This window comes from Leptonychotes weddellii, chromosome 8 (genome assembly GCF_054177405.1).
Source record: "Leptonychotes weddellii isolate Sample4059 chromosome 8, ASM5417740v2, whole genome shotgun sequence".
Lineage (NCBI taxonomy): Eukaryota > Metazoa > Chordata > Mammalia > Carnivora > Phocidae > Leptonychotes > Leptonychotes weddellii.
Window position 1 is genome coordinate 15,642,902 of NC_138376.1, and position 6,579 is coordinate 15,649,480.

The following is a 6,579-nucleotide window of genomic DNA, read 5'->3' on the forward strand; positions in this document are numbered from 1 at the left end:
TTATAAAGCCATTAAAAATCATGGTTTATGAAATAATTTAGCAACATAGGAAAAGGCATGAAAGCAAACTACAAAATTAGATATTCACTACTATTGTGACTGTATTTTTAAAGTGTAAAAGAAAGAATGGAAAGAAATACAGCAAAATACTAACAAGGAATCTGTTACATCCATGATAATACATTCTTTTGTTTATTTTATAACTTTTTTAATAATATGGTCACATCAAATACACAACAGCAGCAACAACAACTAAACAAACTAACCAACCATGCCCTGGCCAGATGAGAAGAAACTAGGAGGAGAGGGGGAAAAAAAAACCCAAGAGGTCAATGTTCTTACCCAAGGTCATTCTATAAGTCAGTTGAAAGAGCTAAAAATAGAGCATATAATTAGTGATGAGAATCACACCCTCTCTTGGTCCAACAATGAGAAAAATGAAGCTCAACCAGGCCAGAATCAGGGTTCCTAACTCAACTACCACCTTGGATGAAGGTCCCTGCTTGGAAAAGCAGAAATGTGTGCCCTTTGGGAACCAGCTCCTGAGACCAGCCCTGAGTGTGTGGAGGTCCAGCCAAAAGAACAGAGGGATTTCTCTCCTTAGAAAGAGGGCTGCACCCATGGTGTGAGCTGTCACTAAACACCATCACCATCTTGAAAACAGCTTGAGTTTGATGTCTCAGAGAGCCTCCTTATCCGCCCTTCTCTTCTGCCTTCCCCTGAAGAACAAAGAGGCCATTATCTTTTCCGGGTTTTTTTGAATGAGGTATTTGGATAATGATTCCACTGCCTACCCAACCTCCTCCCCCACTTCCCTGCTGCCAGCTAAATTCCTATGATTGATGGGGGCAATACTCTTTGAAATTTTGAAATGTGGGGGACTAAAGGGGCGAGGGCAGGGAACGCCATGGACAGGAGAGAGGCAGGAGGGGTTGCTGCTGACACAGTAGGGACATTAGAACATGTCCGGGCTGGTAAATGATTCATTGAGGGAATGATGATAAACATTTGTCTCTGAGCATATATGTGCATTTTACCTAACGATCTCAAGCGTCCACAAGCGAAGAGAGGCTTGGAATAAATCAAACGAACAGGCCCTAAATGGGAATCTCTTAGGAAGGGGATCTGAATTGTAAATGCCTGCCAGAATGTCACACATCAAATTACAATAAACGGAATGATATTTTAAGCAGCTCGGTACTTAAAGGGTACTATGTGGAGTCCTGAGGATTTTCTTCTACTTTAAGATTTCTCTGTGTTGCTCATTGGAACTTTGCAGATCTCTCACTCACTGGGGCACTTCCATTGTGGATTCAGCTAAGGAGAGATTTTTCAACCTGTAAACCACTGGGTGACAAGCTCACTCTTAGTGGCCCAGTCCTCCTGTTGCCCCTGCTTAATTTCCCTGATGTCAAATGCCTTCGCTACCCAAGGATAATGCCCAAGACTTGTATTCCCAGAAAAAGTTTTATTGAGGAAGAGCCAATCAAACCAGTCTTGGAGGGATTGGAGGACATACTGAGGACCACAGCCTGTAATCCCGAAGGTTTATATGGATCAGAACATGCGCAATGATGCCCGCCTTAGTCCCTTAACTTGTTTCACTTCTGCATTTTTCACTTTGTCCGTTACCTGAGCCTTGGAAAGTGTACCCCTGGAGACACTCTCAGGGCAATAGCCTTAGCATGTCCCCTGAATTATTAATTGAAATGAGCCAGGGGCGCCTGGGTGGCTCAGTTGGTTAAGCGGCTGCCTTCGGCTCAGGTCATGATCCCAGGGTCCTGGGATCGAGTCCCACATCGGGCTCCCTGCTCTGCGGGGAGCCTGCTTTTCCCTCTCCCTCTGCCTACTTGTGTTCTCTCTCTATCTCTCTGTCAAGTAAATAAATAAAATCTTAAAAAAAAAAAAAAAAGAAATGAGCCAGGTCTGATTCAACCAACACCATAAAATAATAAGATCCTTAACCAATTTCAGTCGGTCAGTACCATACTCCTTTGTCATCAGTATAAAACACGTGAAAGAGAATCCTGGTATAGAGAATAATAATGACCTTACATGTTGTGATATTTAGGGTACTAGGACAGTTACTTTGAGCCCCAAATTATCTCCTCCAATGGTCTGTCATTGTCCTCGAATTTTCCTCATTAGAGATGAATTTCTTTGAGTAAAGCATTCCGTAGGGTCTATATAGCCAACAGCACATCAGAACAACTCAGAAAGCTTTCATAAATGATTGCTTCCCAGCCCTACATGAAACCTATTTTCTCTCCCAGGATGTGGTCTGAGAAACTCTACTTTTTGAACTCCGAAAGTGATTCCAATGTGTAAACAGGTTTGGGAACTACACTTGACCCACCTCCAAGGCATGGGTGTATATAATCTCTTAGAATTCCCTATGCCTAGCTAATGTGCCCAGCACATAATAGGTTTGCAATAAATGTCTTTAACTTAACTGAAAGAGGAATCCTCCGTCAATAACCTTCTCCTGTGAAACAGTATCATCCACTTGCTTTCCTCTGCAACAGAGGGAGCATGGGCCATGTGAGTGCCCTGGGAGACAAGAAGAAACTGGACATAACAGGCAGACGAGGGAGAGTTGAAGCAGAGAGCACCAAAGACCAACACTGCCCTGCATGATAATACTGTCCAGACTTTCAACAGCCTTCATGGTGACAATCACTTGTAATCTAAAATTAAAGACAAAACAATACAGGACTGACCTTCCACCCCCCACAAAGACAATAAGTAAATATCCTCTTTCTCATAATACAGTCTCCAACATAATCATCATAGACAGGGCTGGCCCCAGGCACAACTATGTGATGGGCAAATGCTTTAGGTTAGGTTCCCCCAAAAGTTGACTTTGAGAGCAAGGGATTTATTTAAAGGGTGATCCTAAAAAATAATGGGAGGAAGGGAGGGAAGGAGAAAAGAAAGAGCTAGAAAGAAAGGAAATCAATAAAGGGTGTGCTGTGGAACAGGTTACCACTGGGAGAAGCTGAGGCTCAATCCCACTGGGGAACTCTGAGACAGTAGAGAGCTAGTGGTTCTCCAAGCGCCATCTCTGGCCCAGCAGCAGTAGCATCACCTGGGTGATGATGGTTAATTTCATGTGTCAACTTGGCTGGGCCAATAGGGTGCCCAGATATTTGGTCACATGTTATTCTGGGTATTTCCTATGAGAGCGTTTCTGGATGAGATTAACATTTGAATCAGTAGGCTGAGTAAAGCAGATTGCCCTCCCTAAGATGGGGGGGAGGGGTGCCTCATGCTGTCAGATGAAAGCACGAAAGCATTAATAGAATAAAAAGGCTGAATAAGAGGGAATTCTGCCTCTCTGCCTATCTTTGAGCAGGATATTGGTCTTCTCCTGCCTTCAGACTTGCACCTGGAATGGAGCTTTACACAAACAGCTTTCCCAGGTCTCCAGCTTGCCAACTGTAGATCTTGCCCTTGTTCTCTCTCTCATCATCAATCTATATACCTATATTTATACATCTGTATCTATAGAGCTCCCACTGGTTCTGTTTCTCTGGAGAACCTAGGTTAACACGCCTGGGAACTTGTTCAAAATATGAATGTTCAGGCCCCACCTCAGACCTACTGAATCGGGAATTTGGGTGGTGGGTTTTAACATAGCCCCAAGGTAATTCTGGCACATGTTAAACTTTGAGAACCACTGGTGTAGAACATGTCTAGAGTTGAAAGCCCTTGGCCCCTCAGCAGGACGCCCTGGAACAGTGAGTACTGACAGGTGTCCTTGGTCCTCTCCCAGTGATGCTGAGAGGGTCGCCTCTCCCATCTAGGGACCCTTCCTCCTTTCCCCAGTTGTCTAAGTGTGGTTCTAATACAAAAGAAAAAATGGAAGTCAGTGGTGGGTCATAAGCATGGCTCACTAATTAGTTCTAGTTTCGGCATCTGATAGGAAAGTGCTTGCTTGACAATTCTACAGTTAGGTGTAGCCATGTGACGTCCTGAGGCAAACAGAATAGTAGTAAAGGTGACAAGTGGTATGTGTCACTTCAACCGTGGCAATCATCATTGTATCTGCCAAGATGAAATCTCAGGCGGTCTGAGTTTCGGAGTGGCCACCAGGAGCAGAGCCCCCTGTCCCAGGCCAGCTTCAGGGGCATGTGACCTATGCAAGTCCCCTGCTCAGAAGGGCCTCTCACTAAGTGCAGTGCTCTATGGCTACCATCTTGAAATTCTTCATAATTTTCTTTTTTCACTAAGCACCACAAATTGCAGAGCCCATCCTGTTCCTGCCAAATCATATTGTATGTGAGGCATGAGCAAGATGTATACTTTGGTGTGTGAAACCACTGAGATTTAGGCTCGTCATGACCTACCCTCACTGGTATCAAGACAGTGTCCACCTTGCCCCCAACTAGCCTGTTAATAAGTAAATAATTTTGTCAGATTCATAAATGCTACTTTATAATGCCAGCTCTCTCTCAAAGGTCAAGAAATATTACAGACAAAAGAAAATTTAGGAATAATCAATGTGATCCTATCATACAATTATTACCAATATTTATTAAACATCACTTACTACTATTATTTGTAGGTTTCACTCACTACTCAGAACTGAAACACCTTTTCTCCATTGTCTGTTTGCCTGATGACACACAAAATATCAGAAACTTAAAATTATTCAGTCTACTCAGGTATTCAATTAAATATTCCAGTAGACCAAAAGTCATTGTACATAACATATAAACCATTTGGGGACTCAGAATATACTATAATATACATATTACTCAAGCTATATGGCTCCATATATAACTTTTCTTTGATAATTCAGAATTTTCAACTGCCTTGTGATCATGGTTTTGAATGTCATTTATTTTAGAGATATTCATCTTTTTTTGTGATAAAGATTTACAGATGAAAAAATATTAAATAACTGAGATCTTTTATATAGGGGTAATAATAATCATGATCATGGATGGACATAGCAACATTAGGTAGTAGTAAGAGCACCAAACTACATGCCAAACATATAACTCATTTTCTCTCCACAGTTATCCTAACAGACAGACTATGATCCCTTTTACATTCAGATGGAGATTTCAAGGGACCAGCAAGCCTGCCCAGGTCATGGAGCAGTTAAAGGCAGAGACAGGAATGTGAACCCTGACCTGTCTACCCCCAAGCTCTTTTATGAAAGCCTCATGAGCTTCCAAGGCAACATTCAACATGCAAAGAACTCAAAAAAGAGAAAAAGAAACGTTGTATTGATAAGCAAGGAGGGAAATAGCCCATTTCTCAAAAAAGAGAAAAAGAAACATTGTATTGATAAGCAAGGCGGGAAATAGCCCATTTTACAAGAGGAAATCACAAGGCTAAAACTTCATAAAAAATGTTTTTCAAAGTAAAAACAGCTAAAAGAAAACCACGTTATAATGGGAACGATGTAAAAAAAAAAAGTGCTGTATTAACTATAAAGGACCTTACAAACATAATATATTATACAGCCTCTTTTAACTGATATAGTATTTACAACCTTATTTTTCGTTATTAAGTTGGAGTTGAAATAATGGTAAGCATTCTTCAAGTTTATATTTCTAATCTAATGGCTGAATTTCATTTTACTGTAACTTTTATCTCCCTATATCCAAAAGCTGAAGGAAAAAGATGAATTAAATGTGAGGGGATTAGTAGAACATTGAGTAACGCCAAATAAAATACCTTATGTGTTGTTTCTGTTTTAATTGGATAGCATCTTATAGACCTTGGTCCCTGCCAGAATGATCAATTTGTCACTTGAGTTATTTGACTATTGATTCATTTTCAGAAATGTGTTGACCTAAGTCTTACTATAAAAAGAAAATCAGCTCCCTTGTCTCCACCAGGATTCTGAGGTTCATGCCTTTGCCTTTTTGCATGATTAATGTTGTTCTGAGAAACCTGAAGAATCAATAAACATTTTCAGAAGCAGAGATATCTACATCCCCAAAGAGGGTTGTCTGTTCAGTTTCCCACTCAATCTACAAAATGCATTACCCTTTGGAAAGGAAGGGGCAGGCTTGGCTGATTGATGAGAGTCAGGAATTTTGTTCAGATTTGTTTATCCTTTTCAGTATGGAAGTCCTAGGGTGAGGAGTACACTGAATAGTCTCCCTGGTGGCCGGGAAAATAACTCCATCCACACAGGTTTACACACATCCCTGGACACCCCAAGTTCACACTGTTGATATTGTGATATTGTCTTCTTAAAAGAACAAAACTGAGAGAAATATCTCTCTCTCTGTCTCTCTCTGTCTCTGTCTCTCTCTCTCTCTCACACGCACACACACACACAACATATAGGATTCTCTGGAATAGACAGCATCAACTTCAAGTGCTTAGAAACCCAGTAAACATGATTCATTTAGACTAAGAAAAATTCTCTTCTCTACTGAGGCCACGTAGTTTGACTCTTCTGCCTCTTCAATGGGGAAAGATGTGGCTTCGCTGTATATAAACACAACTGTGTCCAGCAGGCAAGAGCCCAGGAAAGAGAACAGAACTAACAAAGCAGTAGATGGAGAAGAGACAAGAGAAGAGGTTCTTCGGAATCCTCTCTTCTTTGGCACC